The sequence below is a fragment of the Capricornis sumatraensis genome, chromosome 7 (genome assembly GCF_032405125.1).
Source record: "Capricornis sumatraensis isolate serow.1 chromosome 7, serow.2, whole genome shotgun sequence".
In the NCBI taxonomy this organism is placed as follows: Eukaryota; Metazoa; Chordata; class Mammalia; order Artiodactyla; family Bovidae; genus Capricornis; species Capricornis sumatraensis.
Genome location: NC_091075.1, coordinates 87,621,744 through 87,642,655, shown reverse-complemented (window position 1 = coordinate 87,642,655; position 20,912 = coordinate 87,621,744). Strand labels below are relative to the sequence as shown.

The following is a 20,912-nucleotide window of genomic DNA, read 5'->3' as shown; positions in this document are numbered from 1 at the left end:
TGCATCTTCACCATTCTATCATATTTCCTATTGCAAATTTTTTTATTCAGAACTTAATTCCACATAACATCTTTTGATTTCTCTTTTGACTCAATGTTTATTTGTATGAAAGTGTTTTCTTTCAGTCGTGTCCAACTCTTTGTGACCCCATGGACTTTAGCCCGCCAGGTTCCACTGTCCATGGAATTCTTCAGGCGGGAATGTTGGAGTGGATTTCATTCCATTCTCCAGGGGATCTTCCAAACCCAGGGATCAAATCCATGTCTCTTGGCATTGCAGGAAGATTCTTTACCATCTGAGCCACCAGAGTCTACTCTTCAATCTATCTATTCACTTAAATCTGATTTGTTGAATTATTAATTTGGAGAAATTCACTTTATTTCTTTAGCAAATTTTCATAATTATTCTTTTTAATTTCTTGTTCTTTGCACATATTTTCAGATTTCATTTTCATATCCTTAAACATATTGTAAAATCTAATTTATTTTCCATTTCAAAGTATAAAACTACTTTACCTCATTGAGTTAATATTTCTGTTACTTCTGCTGGTTCCCAGTCTTGAAGCTTTCTTTTCTTGTAACAGGGAGGTGCTTATTTAACTTGAAATTTTATCTATAGGAAACTCTGAAGCTTGGGGGAAAGTTTCTTCAAAGAGGTTTTTCTACTTTGAACTGTAAACCCATACCAAGGCTTATAGTGTTAAAAATTCTAAGGGAAGAGTTCTTTTATCCAGGGAGCACTAAGTCAAAACAAGCAATATTCCTTGCAGTAAACTTCTGTATAAGGGAATTCACTTGTAAAAGTGAGATCTTATATTGAGAATCTAGTGTTACATGATCTTGGGCAAATCTTCAGATTTTTGATCTCTCCACCCATGCCATATATTGTCTGTTCTACAAAGAAATGGCAAGGGTGAACATCAGAATTCCTGCTTTGATTTTGATTAGGGATTCTTCTGATTTTTTATTTTCTTACCAAATCAAAACCAAATTTTTATGAGGCAATTTTATATTTTATCTAGATTTTTAATATTTCAGTTGGATATAAGCAAACATATGCCTCCTATACTTTTAAATTTATGTGAATAAATCCTTATTTGAAATCTGAGCTCTGCTTTAGTTTTCTCATATAATAAAATAACTTAGAAATATTTCTCTCCCAGTTTACACAAGTATGTTGAGGTCAATTTCTGAGCTATGTTATATCTCTCCACTAAATTGTTTACAACCTGTGAACTTTGTCATAGTGATTAGATAAATTTACCAGTTTTTTTTTTTTTTTCCCAAATCACTTCTAGGTTACTTACCATATATAAAAATACTTTCCTTTTTTAAGATTATATTGTTATCTCAATTTTCTTTTAGTGGATTCATGATTCTGTCCCATCTTCTTGTTTTGTGATTTTTTTTTTCTTTTTTGGATTCTGATTTTTACCAATTAATACAGAACTTATATAAACCCTAATTATGCAACAGGACACAACTCTTAATCCTTGGTCAAGGTTTTGTCTTGGCATCTTCTAAGCAAACCTACCCAGTGTTTTCATTTTAGCAAACAAAACAGGAAAAAAAAAATTCTTAAGGGATTTGAAATTTCCGTATGTCTCTTCCAAATTATTAAAATGAATATAATTTTGTAACTGAATATAACCCTTCATATAACTATGCCACACTTCTTAGAATACAGATACATTGATATTTCCTTTTACCTCTAAGTGGTGCTTTTCCACCTGCTAAACAGACTCTTAAAGACAGCTAAGTCCATCATTCCCTTCCTCTACCAAAGAATCCCCTTTATAGGCTTTGCAATTCCTCAGTTCATCTCTACCTTCTCTGATCCTTCTCCCTTAAGCTTGCAGAATAAGTACTGGCTAACTGGCTAACTTATTTTGTCCAATAGTCTGTGAAATCATTTTGAATTAGAACTGTATTTAACTTGTTTCTTTATGCTCTGTGCATAATACAGAATCTAGTATACAGTAGGTACTAAAAATTGCTTGTTAAAGGTATGAAATATAAAGAATTTGGAGAGGAAGTGGAATTAAATTGAAATGCATGTGAGTGATTGCATATAAAATGAGTACTTCTAAATTCATCTTTCCTTTAAGATTCACAGACATGTCCTGTCTTTAACTTATACACTGCAGGTCAAAAACACTTCCCGTCGCTACTCCTTTAGTGTTTCATGAATTTGCTAGAGTCATTATCACACTCTGGCTGCTTAAAGCAAAAACCAAACACTTCCTGGTTAACTCTTGGTCACCTCTCACTTCCCATCAGTCATAAGACTCATTCTTTGCTCTCCATTTACAAATCAATATTTCAATATTATATTCTTACTTAGTTAAGACTAAGCCACTAAGCAGAGCACACTCTTACTGATAATCTCATCAAATCTTGCTTTCTTAATTTATATTTTTTAAAAAGGAAAGAAAAGTGTGTTAGTCGAAAAGTTATATCCGATGCTTTGCAACCCCATGGACTATAGCCCACCAGGCTCCTCCATCCATGGAATTTTCTAGGCCAGAATACTAGAGTGGGTAGCCATTCCTTTCTCCAGAGGATCCTGTTGACCCAGGGATAGAAACCAGGTCTCTTGCATTGCAAGCAGATTTTTTACTGTCTGAGCCACCTAATTTTAATCAATGACATATTCATTTTTTCTCTACAACTCAAATCCTTTTTGTTGCCAGAATAGTTTTATTAAAGGATATATATGATCATTTTCTGTACCTCATTTGAAAATTTGAGTGGACATCTTTTTATGGTAATTAAACATGACCCAGAACATAGCATCCAAGGCTCTCCAAAGTGTCCTATTTTAACTAATATTTCCTTTTTCTGCACAGCTCTGTGTTAGCCTATGACTATATATATGGAACTGATATCTGTATATTTAAATGACCATAACTTACATATCATTCATCTTTTTCTCCTTTTCTCCCATACACTTTCAGAACCCTTTTCTGTAATCTTTGCTTCTGGACTCAGTTGAAATGTTCCCTCCACTTTGAAGTTTTGACTGATTTTCTTCATATTGCAGTATAGCATCTTCTGGGGCTCTGAAACACTGTACCTTTGTACAGTATTTAGTATATTTCTCTTATATCATGTGATATTTGTGCTTTATTCACATATTAGCATATGACCAATCTTATTTTTATGTTTCCCAATTTATTAACTTCCATAGAACATGTCATTTGGTAGACTTACTAAAATGAATTTTTATACTTTAAAATTGTCAATTAAAAAGATCATTTTTCTATTTTAACCTATTTAAAGCTAGCTCCTAGAATGTCAAAATTATTTCCTCCAAAATGTATACTTATTACGTATCTATTCCTGAATAAATACTATATAATACTGTGCCAATTAACAACTGTCAAAGTTCTCTGCATGTAAGTGCCATTTCCAAACTCCAGAAATTAACTTTTAATGTGATCTATGTCTAAATGGCCACTTCACTTCTGGGCCCAGCAAACATTCATCCTTTGCAGAGCAGTGTGTGAGGGAGCTGCTGTTATGGCATCTGAGAAGTGGGTTTCAGCAATTCCGTTGCTGCAGCTCTGCTATGCTGGCTGTGGATTCTGTGAGAAAGCTTTGGTGTGGCCCCTGACATGAGCCACTAGCTCAATCTGAAGGTTATTCTGGAGAAACTCATGGAAAGAGGCCACGAAGTGACTGTGTTGGTGTCTCCACAAAATTTTATCATTGACTATAGCAAGCCTTCCACCATGAACTTCAAGATTCTCCCCATGCCACAGGACAGAGAAGCTAATGAAAATAGACTAAATGACTTTTTAGACCTATCAGTTAATGTCATGCCTTCATTGTCACCTTGGCAATCAGCAAAATCTGCAAGGATTTTTTTTTTTTTTTTCAAATGAGTGGATATTTTAAAACTTGTCTGTGAGAGTGTTGTCTACAAGTGGACAATCTTGAAGAAACTCCAGGACATCAACTATAATGTTATGATTATAGACCCTATGATGCCCTGTGGAGAGCCGATTGTTGAGATTCTAGGAAACCCTTCTGTATACACACTAAGGCATTCCATGGGTGGCACGATGGAGAAATACTGTGGGCAAATTTCATCCTAACCTTCCTACATGCCTGTTGACATGGCAGGACTAACATACAAAATGACCTTTATGCAAAGGGTAAAAAATTTAATGCTTTCCATTTTCTTTGACTTCTGGCTCCAACCACATGACACTCAGCTTTGGGACTAGTTTTAAAGTGAAGTGTTAGGTAAGAGACTCTGCTTTTCATTCTAAAGTAGTTATCAGAAAAAGCTAAGGAGGTTTAAGAAAAGTCTAGGAAGATGAAAGGAATATATTTTTAAAACTGTCACTTCCCCCCAAATTCCACAATTAATATCAATGAACTGTGGTTCAACAATTAATTGGGAAAGGGAGGCAAGAAATGTCTTGCTGTGTTTCCTCTTTCTTTACAGTATCTTGTAGAATACTTCAATACCTAAGCTATTGTTACCAAAACAAAATAAATATAAAACTTGCTGCTGCTGCTGCTGCTAAGTCACTTCAGTTGTGTCTGACTCTGTGCAATCCCATAGACGGCAGCCCACTAGGCTCCCCCGTCCCTGGGATTCTCCAGGCAAGAACACTGGAGTGGGTTGCCATTTCTTTCTCCAATGCATGAAAGTGAAAAGTGAAAGGGAAGTCACTCAGTCGTGTTCGACTCTTAGCGACCCCATGGACTGCAGCCTACCAGGCTCCTCCATCCATGGATTTTTCAGGCAAGAGTGCTGGAGTGGGGTGCCATTGCCTTCTCCGATAAAACTTGCTAATAAGGGTCAATCCAATGAAAGATGTATTTTTTTTCACATGCAGAATATCACAAGTCTAATACACTGAGCTTTTCAGCAGTAAAGAATCTCCCTGCAATGCAGAAGATGCAGGAATTGCAGGTTCAATCTCTGGATCAGGAATATACCCCAGAGGAAGAAATGGCAATCCACACTAGTATTCTTATTAGGAAAATTCCATGCACAGAGAAGCCTGTTGGGCTATAGTCCATAGGGTTGCAAAGATTCAGACACAACCAAGCAACTGAGCACAAACACACAGCGAGTTTTCATAGGGGAGGACATTGGACTTCTGCTTAGTTCAGTTCAGTTGCTTAGTTGTGTCCAACTCTTTGTGACCCCATGGACTGCAGCACACCAGGCCTTCCTGTCCATCACCAATTCCTGGAGTTTACTCAAACTCATGTTCATTGAGTCAGTGAAGCCATCCAACCATCTCATCCTCTGTTGTCCCCTTCTCCTCCCGCCCTCAATCTTTCCCAGCATCAGGGTCTTTTCCAATGAGCCAGTTCTTCGCATCAGGGGCCCAAGTGCTGGAGTTTCAGCTTCAACATCAATCTTTTCAATGAACATTCAGGACTGATTTCTTTTAGGATGGACTAGTAGGATCTCCTTGCAGTCCAAGGGAATGCTCAGTAAAGGTAATGTTTGTTAAATGAGGAAGATAATCTCCTTACCTGATTCCAGTAATAAACTGAAAGGAATTAAATTTGTTATTTGAATTTTTCTCTACAATTTTTGAAAATCACATTAGAATTAAAATTTATACCATCATTCTGTTTGCCCATAGTACCCTCTATTCCTATGTCTCTCTTAAATTTCGGATGAAAATGTAGTAAGTCCTATGTGAATTGCTTCATCATAGCTGGTCATATTGAAAAGTTTCCTAGTATGTTATACTCTTGTGTGGATGCTCAATCACTTTAGCCATGTCTGACTCTTTGTAACTCAATGGACTGTAGCCCACAGGCTTCTCTGTCCATGGGATTCTCCTGGCAAGAATACTGGAGTCTGTTTTTGTGCCCTCCTCCAGAGGATACTCCCAACATAGGAATAAAATCCATGTCTCTTGAATCTCCTGCATTTTAGGTGGATTCTTTATTTACCCAGTGAGCCACCTGGGAAGCCTGTTATACTTCTTAGGGGAGTATGATACAGAAAACTAAAAAATTAAGTATAAACTTGAAAGAGTTTGTAGCTCTAAGTGTTAAAAAGAGCTTATTTTTCACTACAGTAGTTACATATATTCTATTTGTAATTGTTTGCCTTTCCTAATAAAGAATCATTTTCTTTTGCCATTTTCACATATCTAGGTTATATCTGATTCCATCAACCGAGGCTGGATTTCATTCCAAATTCTTTTTTTTTTTTTTAAATAAAGTATAGTTGATTTATAAGGTTGTGTTAATTTCTGCTGTATAGCCAAATGATTTAGTTTTACATAGTATACATTTTTTGTCATCTTTTTCATTATAATTTATCTTACAATATTGAATATATTTTTCAGTGCTTTACAGGGCTTCCCTTGTAGCTCAGTCTGTAAAGAATCTGCCTACAGTGCAGGAGACCTGAGTTTGATCCTTGGGTAGGGACGATCCCCTGGAGAAGGGAATGGTCAACTCACTCCAGTATTCTTGCCTGGAAAATTGCACGGACAGAGAAGCCTAGTGGGCTACAGTCGATGGGGTCACACAGAGTCAGACACAACTGAGTGACTAACACACACACCTCTTTAAAGGACCTACCTTCAAATACTCTCAGACTTCAATATATGAATATTAGAGGAACATAATTCAGTCCATAATTTTGATTTTTAATAGATACATTGTTTAATAGAGCTAAGATGAAAAAAAATGCTTAAAAATCCTTAGCTTTACACATGACTTTGAATTTACATTGCATTTATTTCACAATAAATAATATAACAACCAATAAGCACTTCCTGGTGTAGACAGTGAGTTAGGTACATTATTCAAGGTAAAGAAGACCAGGGCCTTGACCTCAATTCTTCTTTCTGAAATACATGTAAAACATAGAATTAGAAATATGTAAGCACTTCCTGGTGTAGACTGAGTTAGGTACCTTATTCAAGGTAAAGAAGACCAGGGCCTTGACCTCAATTCTTCTTTCTGAAATACATGTAAAACATAGAATTAGAAATATGTAAGCACTTCCTGGTGTAGACTGAGTTAGGAACCTTATTCAAGGTAAAGAAGACCAGGGCCTTGACCTCAATTCTTCTTTCAGAAATACATGTAAAACATAGAATTAGAAATATATTCTGATAATTAGAGATACTGTCCTAGTTCCACTCAATAATTTTCTGGGATATTTGTTGTATTACTCATTAATATAGGGAAGGTATATGATTCTGTTGGGCTTCCCTGGTGGCTCAGCGGTAAAGCGTCTGTCTGCAATGCCGGAGACCCATGTTCGATTCCTGGGTTGGGAAGATCCCCTGGAGAAGGAAATGGCAATCCATTCCAGCACTCTTGCCTGGAAAATCCCGTGGATGGAGGAGCCTGATAGGCTACAGTTCATGGGGTCGCAAAGAGTCGGACACGACTGAGCGACTTCACTTCACTTCACTTCATATGATTTTGTATGGATATATATTATGAAACAAATATAGTACTTAGTAACAACTGGAAAATTTTAACTCTGTTATCTCTAACAGATCTTTCTTTTACTGTAAGCACTGTGCTTCCCTGATAGCACAGGCAGTAAAGAATCCACCTACAATGCTGGAAACCAAGGCTCTTCCTGAGTTGGGATGATCCCCTGGAGAAGGGAATGGAAATCCCCCTCCAGAATTCTTTCTTGGAGAATTCCATGGACAGAGGAGTCTGGTGGGCCACAGTCCATGGGGTCACAAAGAGTCAGACATGACTGAACAACTAACAATTTCACACCACCATTGATTTTCATTGCTGTACTCTATCATGTTCTTTATTAAGCAATTCTGAATGCACTATGAGTATCATTTCATTCTTGATATAATGATAAACATAGCTAATATAAATTGCTAAAAAAATTGAATAGAACAAAAGCATATATAATGAATGAGAATCAGTTTCATGTTTTTCCTATATAAGAAGTTTTAACTTTTCTTGATTTTCATCAAGATATTGTCTATGTATTATTAAAATATATATATATATATATATATTCTTCTTTTTTACCAATAAGAACAATGACTAATCATCTTCATCTATTTTTTCACTTAATATGGATTTGATATATTTACTCACAACATATTAAAATCTACATTATTCTTTAAATTGATGCAGCAGTATTCATATGAATGGATATAACAGATCATTGAGTTGATATAATGTGAAAGCCCATACTTATATTTTCCAGCTCTGGTGTTACCAAAATAAATTGTTGCCCTAAACTCATTGTACTTATATCTCAGGCACAATGCCCTCTAACATTTTTGAACCATTTAGCTCTTATCCTCAGACCTTTACATACATGTGTTAGTCACTTTGTCGTGTTCAACTCTATGAGACCTCATGGACTGTGGCCCACCAGGCTCCTCTGTTCATGCAGTTCTCCAGAGAACACTGGAGTGTGTTGCCATTCCCTTCTCAGGGGATGTTTCCAACCCAGGGATTGAACCCTTGTCTCTTGTGTTGCAGGCAGACTCTTTACCATCTGAGCCACCAGGGAAGCCCAATTATCTAATTTTCTGATGGGCTGTTTATCTTTTTGATCTCTAACTGGTCTGGTCTGGCATTTAGGGAATTTAAAGCCTTTTGTTAATGACATGTATTACAAACATCTTTTTAACTCATTAATTGACTTTGAAATTGTAACTAATTTATATCAACAAAATATTTTATAAATATTTTAAAGTATTATACATGTGATTTCAGATTTTAGAAATATCAAACCAATACAAAGTGAAAAAATACAAGTATATAGTTGAAATATACAAGGAAATAAACTTCTATATATCCTATAAACAAGTTAAGAAATAGTTTGTTTTCTTAACAAGCTATTTCTTGTTCCTTAACAAGTTTCTTAAGAACATCTTTCTTCCAATAGAAACTACCAGACTGAATTTTGTGAACATTTTCTTAGAAATTTTATGTCTATCATTATATGTGATTTCCTCAACACTCTACTGTTTAGATTTTCTAAAAACTATACAAGTGGAATCATAGATGTGCTACTTATGCTGAATACTCTTAAAGACGCAATCATGTGTTTTCTTAATTTTTTTAAGCTCTGCAGACAGTGCTCTGTTGTGTGATTATAACATGACATTGTGTGCATGGACAACTATTTACAGTATTTTAGATGACGTGATTATTATCAACATTCCTGTATATTCCTCTGCAGTAGAAGAGAAATAGTACCAATAGGATATAAACTGTATATTTATATTTATATTTTCCCCTACTAGATAATTTCGGAGTTTTCTCCAAAGAAATTATACCCTAACCAAATCTATACAGATTTTTGCCGTAGCCAATACAGCATTTTAGTCCTCATTGTGCCACATCAGTCAGTTCAGTTTAGTTCAGTGGCTCATTCATGTCCGACTCTTTGCAGCCCCATGAATGACAGCATGCCAGGGCTGCCTGTCCATCACAAACTCCCAGAGTTAACCCTAACTCATGTCCATCGAGTCGGTGATGCCATCCAGCCATCTCATCCTTTGTCAGCCCCTTCTCCTCCTGCCCTCCATCTTTCCCAGGATCAGGGTCTTTTCCAAAGAGTCAGCACTTCATATCAGGTGGCCAAAGTACTGGAGTTTCAGCTTCAGCATCAGTCCTGCCAATGAACACCCAGGACTGATCATCTTTAGGATGGACTAGTTGGATCTCCTTGCAGTCCAAGGGACTCTCAAGAGTCTTCTCCAATACCACAGTTCAAAAGCATCAATTCTTTGGTGCTCAGCTTTCTTCACAGTCCAGCTCTCACATCCATACATGACCTCTGGAAAAACCATAGCCTTGACTAGATGGACCTTTGTTGGCAAAGTAATGTCTCTGCCTTTTAATATGCTGTCTAGGTTGGTCATAACTTTCCTTCCAAGGAGAAGCATCTTTTAATTTCATGGCTGCAATCTCCATCTGTGGTGATTTTGGAGTCCCCCCCCCAAAAAAAAAAAAAAAAGTCTGACACCGTTTCCATTGTTTCCCTATCTATTTCCCAAGAAGTGATGGGACCAGATACTATGATCTTAGTTTTCTGTATGTTCAGCTTTAAGCCAACTTTTTAACTCTCCTCTTTCACTCTCCTCTTTCACTTTCATCAAAAGGCTTTTTAGTTCCTCTTCACTTTTTGCCATAAGGTTGGTGTCATCTGCATATCTGAGGTTATTGATATTTCTCCTGGCAATCTTGATTCCAGCTTGTGCTTCATCCAGTCCAGCATTTCTCATGATGTACTCTGCATAGAAGTTAAATAAGCAGGGTGACAGTATACAGCCTTGATGTACTCCTTTTCCTATTTGGAACCAGTCTGTTGTTCCATGTCCAGTTCTAACTGTTGCTTCCTGACCTGCATATAGGTTTCTCAAGAGGCAGGTCAGGTGGTCTGGTATTCCCATCTCTTGAAGAATTTTACACAGTTTATTGTGATCCACACAGTCAAAGGCTTTGGCATAGTCAATGAAGCAGAAATAGATGTTTTCCTGGAACTCTCTTGCTTTTTCCATGATCCAGTGGATGTTGGCAATTTAATCTCTGGTTCTCTGCCTTTTCTAAAACCAGCTTAAACATCTGGAAGTTCATGGTTTCACATATTGCTGTAGCCTGGCTTGGAGAATTTTGAGCATTACTTTACTAGCAGGTGAATGAGTGCAATTGTGCGGAGGTCTGAGCATTCTTTGGCATTGATTTTCTTTGGGACTGGATGAAAACTGACCTTTTCTGGTCCTGTGGCCACTGCTGAGTTTTCCAAATTTGCTGGCATATTCAGTGCAGCACTTTCACAGCATCATCTTTCAGGATTTGAAACAGCTCAACTGGAATTCCATCACCTCCACTAGCTTTGTTCATAGTGATGCTTTCTAAGGCCCACTTGACTTCACATTCCAAGATGTCTGGCTCTAGGTGAGTGAGCATACCATCGTGATTATCTGGGTTATGGAGATTTTTTTGTACAGTTCTTCTGTGTATTCTTGCCACCTCTTCTTAATATCTTCTGCTTCTGTTTGGTCCATACCACTTCTGTCCTTTATTGAGCCCATCTTTGCATGAAATGTTCCCTTGGTATCTTTAATTTTCTTGAAGAAATCTCTAGTCTTTCCCATTTTGTTGTTTTCCTCTATTTCTTTGCATTGATTGCTGAGGAAGGCTTTCTTATCTCCCCCTTGCTATTCTTTGGAACTCTGCTTTCAGATGCTTATATCTTTCCTTTTATCCTTAGCTTTTTGTTTCTTTGCTGTTTACAGCTGTTTGTAAACCCTCCTCAGACAGCCATTTTGCTTTTTTGCATTTCTTTTTCATGGGGATGGTCTTGATCCCTGTCTCCTGTACAATGTCATGAACCTCATTCCATAGTTCATCAGGCACTCTGTCTATCAGATCTAGTCCCTTAAATCTATTTCTCACGTCCTCTGTAAAATCATAAAGGATTTAATTTAGGTCATACCTGAATGGTCTAGCGGTTTTCCCTACTTTCTTCAATTTAAGTCTGAATTTGGCAATAAGGAGTTCATGATCTGAGCCACAGTCAGCTCCTGGTCTTGTTTTTGCTGACTCTATAGAGCTTCTCCATCTCTGGCTGCAAAGAATATAATCAATCTGATTTCAGTGTTGACCATCTGGTGATGTCCATATGTAGAGTCTTCTCTTGTGTTGTTGGAAGAGGGTGTTTGCTATGACCAGTGTGTTCTGTTGGCAAAGCTCTATTAGCCTTTGCCCTGCTTCATTCCGTACTCCAAGGCTAAATTTGCCTGTTACTCCAGGTGTTTCTTGACTTCCTACTTTTGCATTCCAGTCTCTTATAATGAAAGGGACATCTTTTTAGGGTGTTAGTTCTAAAAGGGCTTGTAGGTCTTCATAGAACTGTTCACCTTCAGCTTCTTCAGTGTTACTGGTTGGGGCATAGGCTTGGATTACCATGATATTAAATGGTTTGCCTTGGAAACGAACAGAGATCATCCGGTGGCTGCTATGGACATTACAGAAAACGTGATGGCTGTGTCAGACCATACAGGAAACATGGCTGAGAGGAGCTACCCCACAGCCAAAGTCAGGGCGGTGACTGGAGCGCCATGCTGCGACGGCACAGGAGTGGCCAAGTGGAGCTACCCCATGGCTGAGGTTATGAGCAGCGGCTGAGAGGAGCAACCCCACGTGCAAGGATTGGCTGCGCGGGCGCAGGAGGGCTGAGAGGAGCCTCTCCATGTTCAATGTCAGGAGGGGCGACTCATCCAAGGTAAGGAGCAGCGGCTGCACTTTGCTGGAGCAGCCATGAAGAGATACCCCACATCCGAGATAAGAGAAACTCAAGTAAGACGGTAGGTGTTGTGAGAGGGTTCAGAGGGGAGACACACTGAAACCATTATCACAGAAAACTAGCCAATCTGATCACACAGACCACAGCCTTGTTTAACTCAATGAAACTAAGCCATGCCGTGTGGGGCCACCCAAGACGGATGGGTCATGGTGGAGAGGTCTAACAGAATGTGGTCCACTGTAGAAGGGAATGGCAAACCACTTCAGTATTCTTGCCTTGAGAACCCTATGAACAGTATGAAAAGGCAAAATGATACCAAAAGAGGAACTCCTCAGGTTGTTAAGTGCCCAATATGCTACTGGAGATCAGTGGAGACATAACTCCAGAAAGAATGAAAAGATGGAGCCAAAGCAAAAACAATACCCAGTTGTGGATGTGACTGGTGATAGAAGCAAGGTCCAATGGTGTAAAGAGCAATATTGCATAGGAACCTGGAATGTCAGGTCCATGAATCAAGGCAAATTGGAAGTGGTCAAACAGAAGATGGCAAGAGTGAATGTTGACATTCTAGGAATCAGCGAACTAAAATGAACTTGAATGTGTGAATTTAACTCAGATGACCATTATATCTATTACTGTGGGCAGGAATCCTGTAGAAAAGATAGAGTAGCTATCATGGTCAACAAAATGCCACATCATTACTTTTAGCATATTATTGAATGAGTTTTAGTAACAGTCATCTTGAGAAATAATTGACATACCATAAAATTTCCCCACGAACCGTGATACTTACTATGTTTACAAAGTTCAACCATTGTCTCCATGTTCTAATTCTGTAATGCCCCCAAGAAATGATTTTTTTTTAAGTTTTGTTAGTTAGATGGGTCTGAAATGGTATCTTAGGTTTTATTTAGATTTCCTTGGTTATTCCTGAAATTGAGTAAATTTTCATACAGGGGCTTTTGCCAGTTCATGAGCCACTTCAAGGTCCACAGCTGGTACTGAGGTCTGGATATTTACTACCCAGCGTGGAAGTGGGAATGACTCTTCTTGTGTGCTTTGGCATATGGTGTGGGTGATACCAATCAAAAAGAAACAGCCTGTCACTGAGTTCTCAGAGATACAAAGCTTTTTGCCATGTCTGCAGCCAGGAACACACTCTCTGGGTCTGTAACCTTGTGCAAACTTCCCTTCTCAAAAGTCATTTTCTGTTTTGGAGTGCACCCAGATTTCACTATTTCCAAATCTCCTATCTGGATCCCAGAGCTCCCACAAAGACATATAGGTCTGTGAATAAACACCAAATCATTGCTGGGGAGAGTACATGAGACACATCTTATTTGATCATCCTGCTCAAAATATTTGGAAGGGTAATACTCCCTTCCCTTGTATTTCTTCTGGAGTACCTTGATTATTCTTAGCTTTCTGCTCTTTTATTATGGATTTTAAAAATTAAAAACAAAATTCTACAAAAATCATCAAATTTCATGAAGCTTGGGGTTTTGAAATTTTAGTAAATTACAAGGAATCTGTATACTGATTTGAAAAGAATGGTCATCTTTATGATTTTTGATTTCCTACCAATGAATGTGATAGCTCTTTATTTTACTATAATGGTAAGACATTATAATTCTAATTATATAAAGTTTGCATATCTTTTTCATAACTATTCAGGAATTATAAGTCAAAGTATACATTTTAGTTATATTTTCTTTTATTCATACACAAAAATTGCAGTTGTCATTTTATCTTTTTTTGTATTCATTGAAATGACAGACTGTCACATTTATTCTAATAACAAATCTGTATATTCTTTTGAAATAAATAGAGAACTTCAGATTATCTAAACAGACACTCAAGAGCAAAAACTCAGGATGGGAAATCACCACAGGAACCAGTGCCTGGGTAGGAACACCTGAAATGTAACTGATGAATTGCTGGAGATTCACTGCGGATAATTCTGAGAGAAAAAAATCCATTGGGATCCAGTCCTATGGGGGTCCCCAAAATATAGTAAGTTTTACTTCCAGGAACTCAAGCAATTTCCATATTAAATATCAGAAAAAAATCTCTTCCTTTCAGTGAGGGGAGGCAGAAAGGAAGCATTCTGAAACAAGCCAGAACACTGTTCTTACCAACAAGGTCTGTCCTCAGAGTAAATTAGTTAATGGGTGCACAACGCGCTGGGAGAATTATCAGAGCCTAACTGACCTGGGGCAAGAAAAACACCATACTCTAGGTCCCTCTAGACTACTACATGGAAAAGGGATATTTTAACTCTAGACTATCTTGCTCCATATAAAGTGGAAAAAAAAAATGAGAAATAGTTGTGAAGAGTCCAGAGACTTAGACTAATACTGAGACTAATCCTAGACTCTAGGATGCTTCTCTCCCCAATTTACCACCACATTTTAAAAAATCCATTTACAATTCTACCCAGTACATCATGTCTGGGTATCAAGAAAAAAATTACAAGGCACATCAAAAGGCAAAAACACATTTTGAGTAGACAGTGCAATCATCAGACCCAGAAATGCCAAGAATGTTGTAATTATCAAAGCAAGGATTACACAACTCTGAGTAATATGCTAAGGGTTCTAATGGATAAAGTAGACAGTATGTAAGAATAGATCACTTTGTAAGCAAAGACATGCAAAACCAAAAAAGAGATAAATACATTGTAACAAAAATGAATTCAAGAATGAAATTATACTAATTCTATACAGTCATTTTTATATTATTTTATTTCCAAGGAAGAGCTAAATGCAAGTTATTTATATATATATATATATATATATATATATATATATAAATTTTTTTTTTTACTTTACAGTACTGTATTGGTTTTGCCATACATTGACATGAATCCACCACGGGTGTACATGAGTTCCCAATCCTGAACCCCCCTCCCAAACCGCCCCCCCCACCCCCTTTATCATCTCTCTGGGTCATCCCAGTGCACCAGCCCCAAGCGTCCTGAATCCTGTATCGAACCTAGACTGGCGATTAATTTCTTACATGACAGTATACATGTTTCATTGCCATTCTCCCAAATCATCCCACCCTCTCCCTCTCCCACAGAGCCCAAAAGGCTGTTCTATACATCTGTGTCTCTTTTGCTGTCTCTCATAGAAGGTTATCATTACCATCTTTCTAAATTCCATATATATGTGTTAGTACACTGTATTGGTGTTTTTCTTTCTGGCTTACTTCACTGTGTATAATCAGCTCCAGTTTCATCCACATCATTAGAACGGATTCAAATGTATTCTTTTTAATGGCTGAGTAATACTCCATTGTGTATATGTACCACAGCTTTCTTATCCATTCATCTGCTGATGGACATCTAGGTTGCTTCCATGTCCTGGCTATTATAAACAGTGCTGCGATGAACATTGGGGTGCACGTGTCTCTTTTTAAAGGACAGAAGTTGAGGGAATAATTTCTAACACATTTTATGGGAATTGTTGTTCTTGTTTAGTTACTAAATGCTGTCCGATTCTTTTGTAACTCCATGGACTGTAGCCTCCCAGTCTCCTCTGTCCATGGGATTTTCCAGGCAAGAATACTGGAGTGGGTAGCCATGTCCTACTCCAGGAGAATCTTCCCAACCTAGGAATTGAACCCATGTCTCTTACATCTCTTGCATTGGTAGATGGGTTCTTTACCACTAACACCACCTGGGAAGGTCTTAGTACCCATTAATCAATTATTTATATAATTCTCCACTGTGTTCATAACTCATTTTGTGTAATATAATTCTAGGAAAAAGATTAGCAGTAAATTTTAATTCTATAATTTTTTTTTTACCAGTCCTCAGTATGACATTTAGAATGTCTTAGGAAATTATATAACAAATTTTGCACACTTTTGCACAATTTTGTTCTTTTCACATTCGATTGACTTTGCATTTCACACTGTGCATAACTACTTCAAATAGAAAATTCTAGTGAACACTTTAAGCTTGGTCTTTCTTAAAATGTGGCCTGCAGTTTTAATCAATAACTTTACCTAAGGACTTAGTAATCAAAGCAGGATGTCACACAAATGGAACAAGACATGAGAAGAACATAAACATATAGGTAAGAAAACTAAGGCAGTGCTCTCATCTAATCTCTGACATTTTCAAGCTCAATATCCTTGGAAATTGCCTCTTTACTATCAAATTAAATCATTGCCTATGTTACTTCAGACATATACCCAAACACTACAAAGTAGTAACAATTCTAAAAACAGGTTATCCATCCTAGGGAATATTTGATCACCAATTTTGAATAAAAGCCTCAAGAAAGGAGCATTCAATTTTCTTTACTTAGATGTAAAACAAGTTTTCCTTGTATATAAGTGATTGACTGGATACTTGCAAATACATGTTTTTTTCTCCATAATTTTCTAAAATTAATACTTGGAATCTGTCTCTTTCAAAAACATCATTGAGAGATAACACTCAAATAAGTGTGTGATATTAATAATGCATACATGTGTGCTCTACATGCCAGAGATGATTGTATTAGGTATAAGTTACTCAGTGATTTCCTACTGAGAAAACAATTGAACATCAATGAAGTGATGATATTTGACTCAGCAAGTTAAGGTAAACTGATATTTGTGAGATTCTTCAACAGTGAAAGTGAACAAGCAGCAGTGGAAGCGGAAACAAGCGGAAAAGTAGAAATAGAGGCTGAATGGAAATGAGAAAACCACTGAGAGTTGACTTGGTGTTAATAAGCTAGAACTACTCTGTCATCTGCATTTAATTGGGGAGAAACAATGAGTATTAAATCCACCGGTACTTGGAGTAGTGTTTAAAATTTTTGATTGAATTTATTTCCTGAAAGAACTTATTTTTGTCAAAGAATTGCATTTTTATTTGATTTTGTTGAATTTATTTTTATTTTACACATTACTGTTCTTTCACTACCCAAACATTCTTTCTGCCTCCTTCCCACCTCCCATCCTCATCTTCTATCTTTTTCCTTTGTTCCTTCCCTCCCTGAATCCCTTCTTCCTTATTCCTTTGCATTTCCTTTCCTTTTAACATCTAGATGTGATAAGAAATCTAGAGAAAACACATTTATTGTTTTCCCCTGTAGCATATCAGAAAATCAATGCTGCAATTTCCCCCCAGCAAGTATGTACACTAATAACTTGGAGAAAACTTTATTTTCTCCAGGAAGACCCACTATGCTTTGTGAGACCATGGGAAAAGCAGAATTTGGCTTATCAGGACCTACTGGGATTTTGAATTTCCTTGCCCATACTTACTGAATTTTGAGTTTGTAGGTTTGTATTGTATATCTGCCAAACCATTACCTAAGGTAAGTCTATTACAGTAAAGGGATTTTTTTGTGAGTCTTTCATGATAAAATCTTTACTGTTCTTTAAAGTTTAGGTTTCAATAACAGAGATATGCTGCTTAATGTCTTCAGTTTACTACTCCAAATATATTTTCAAAACCATTGGGGTCTCATATGAATGTTGTTACCTTCCCCCCCCCCTTACATTGATATTTAAGCAAAAGAATGAAGTCTTCCAAGTGACATGTTAAAAAATATAAGTGTGTTCATATATTTGCAAATATTGGGTTGAAAGAACCTTGGAAATCACTAAGGAGCCTGCTGTAGTCTTCCTAACAAGCATGATGGACTTATGAATAAGGGTATTTATTATGATCAGCTGAGTGATAAGTTGCTTCAGTGAGTCTTGAGCAGACTCGTACTACAGACTTTGGTCAGTAAGAAGAAGTTAAGTGTTGCTGGAAGACATGAAATCAGACAGGGCTTCTTGGAGAGCAATGGACTTTACTCAGCCAGGAAAGAGTTGAAAAGTTTTCTGATATGACTATGAGTTCAATTTCAAATTCATTTTAAGAAGTGAAAAGAATTTTCTAGTGAAGATTTCTAGAAACTGTCTGGTTAATACAAAGTTTCAGTCTCATCAGAGAGCATAAGAAATAAATCAGGAGTCATCAACATAAATTAGAAAACATAAAACTGAGAAATCTAAATGTTGAATTGGTTCTTTATGACCATAATATCTGGGTATTTTGGAGTGAAAAAGAAAATCATATATCCATATTTCAATGTTATTAAAGAATAAATATGAGCTGCCAGAAATACTGGAAGGAAACAATATTTAGAAGTAAAAGGAAATAAGAGGTAAACATAGAAAGAATATTGTACTATGTCAATAGGCAGTGAGGAGACAGTTATTCATTAACCTGGGTGTAGGTAAATGATCTGGTAAAGAATTTGCCCATGATATGGGAAACCCCAGTTCAATTCCTGGGTCTGGAATATTCCCCAGAGCAGAGATAAGCTCCAGTATTCCTGAGCTTCCCTGGTGGCTCAGATGCTAAAGAATCTGCCTGCAATGTGGGGGACCTGGGTTCAATCCCTGAGTTGGGAAAATTCCCTGGAGGAGGACATGGCAACCCACTCCAGTATTATTGCATAGAGAATCCTCATGGACAGAGGAGACTGGTGGGCTGCAGTCCATGGGGTCACAAAGTTGCTCATGTGAGTGAACAACCAAGCACAGCACAGCACAGGTAACTGAGCATAATCTCTGTAGGAGATAGCAGGTGAAGAGATATTCCCGAGAGAGTTCCTGATTTCTGTTAAGGGTAATATTGATACTGAAATTTAAATTTTCACTTCATTTGGAGGAGAACAGATGCATATATCTGTGTGTGGCTGAGTCCCTTTTTGCCCACCTGAAAATATAACAATATTTTTGGTCTGCTATATTGCAATATAAAATATGACATTAAATTTTTTTTTTAATGAAATTCGTTAACTACAAATCGGCACTTACCAAGAGCATTGCCAATGACTGAACAACAAGGCAGTTGCCATCTGCCTCTACTGAGATTGAAGCCCATGCTGCTATAGCTGTTTACCTTCAACAAGCCCTGAGGGAGTTCAGGGTAGAGTGAGGCACTCTGCGCTCCAGGGACTCTAGTAGGACAGGTCTTTAGATAGTTGGATGTTTTTAGGAACAGATTTTATGATCTCAATCCTTACATCTCCTCATAGCTAGAGAAGCACTAAATCCCTTCATGGTGACATCAGACCCTTATGACTAACAAAAACCTTTTGTAAATTGAGTGCTTCATGACATTGAACTCCCCCTTCACCAAAACCTTATATATTGACTTCCCCCCACTGCCGCGTTGGAGCAGTCCCTCAGAGCTATCTGAGATGCTGCCTCCTGGGCTGCAGTCCTCATTTTGCCCCAAATAAAACTTAACTCACAACTCTTAAGTTGTACATCTTTTTTTAGTCGACAAATTTCACTTCAGGATTCTGAATATGTTTTCATACCAATCAAGTTATAGCTGAAGACAAGCTCTATTGAGTGTTATTACTGGAGATAATAATACATTATCTAAAATAGTTGAAGGAACAGAAAGAGACACGATGTATTCCATGGCTCACCAGATAACACCATGCCACGCTATTACATTTATCCCTCCACCCCCAACTTTTCACATGCAATTTCAGACATGTTTCATAAGAGGGGGAAATTATTCTATCCCAAACCCAATTATTAATATAGATACTTGCATAATATGAATACCAATCATGGCTTATGTCTCTGATGAAAAAATTATGCCAGTCACTAAACACTGGGTCGAATAGAAAAGCACTGCGAGTTAAATCAAGACTCCTAATGAAACATGGTATAAGTGTGTAAGTCTTAATATATCTGTGTGTGTGTATAATTTTTTTTTCCACCACTGTTTAAGGAGATGAATCAAAATGGTAAACACCAATTCATAGGATACCAGATATTCTCTTGACATTAGCTAAGCTAAAAATAGCAGTCTACATTTGTTTATGGCACTGTCCTTCCCCCAGTAATTTTACTAGCTTTAAATTAAGAAACATCATTAATTGCAGGGTGACTACAAATAGTTACAGAGAGATAACACATCTCTAGAGGGTGACATTCACATATATTCCATTTCTTAAAAGATCATTTTTAGCCTTATTAATAAGTGAAGCAATAAATGTTAGTAAAGTGTCCTGAACTAATAGAAGTTAGATCAAGTTACTTAAAATATATTGCCTATAAACTGGTATGCTACAAATTTTAAAAGTCTAGTTTGAAACTCTTCTTGGGCTTCCTTATAAGGAATATCTTTACAAATTTGCGAACAGGTCTGTTGGTTCATAAAATTAATTTTGAGAGGCGGGTGGCTTGAACAATAAAGAATCTGCCTGCAATGCAGAAGACCTGGGTTCGATCGCTGGGTCAGGAAGATCCCCTGGAGAAGGGAGTGGCAACCCACTCCAGTATTCTTGCCTGGAGAATTCTATGGACAAAGGAGTTTGACAGGCTACAGTCCATGAGCTTGCAAGAATTAGACACAACTGAATGACTAACACACACACCATGAGAACATCTGGTTTTTATCACTTATTCATTTTGGATAATGGTTTGGTTTCATGTTTTTAGGTGTAATCACTCATTATATACTTAAGCCATCATTTTCAGAAACTCATTTCCTCTTAAGCAGACTAGATGGCTCTAGGTGGCAGGAGACAGAATCAGTCTAACAGTGTCTCTCATGAATCTCTCAAGTCTGCCTATCTGGAGGTGTGGGAGAGCCTCTTCCCACTAGGATCCTGCACTTGTGTAACAGAGAAATTTATCCC

The 20,912-nt window shown here is 37.3% G+C and overlaps 1 pseudogene; it reads left to right on the top strand.

The window, feature by feature from the left end:
• Window positions 1–20,912, top strand: part of LOC138081845 (UDP-glucuronosyltransferase 2A1-like) — a 58,727-nt pseudogene that overhangs the window by 648 nt on the left and 37,167 nt on the right.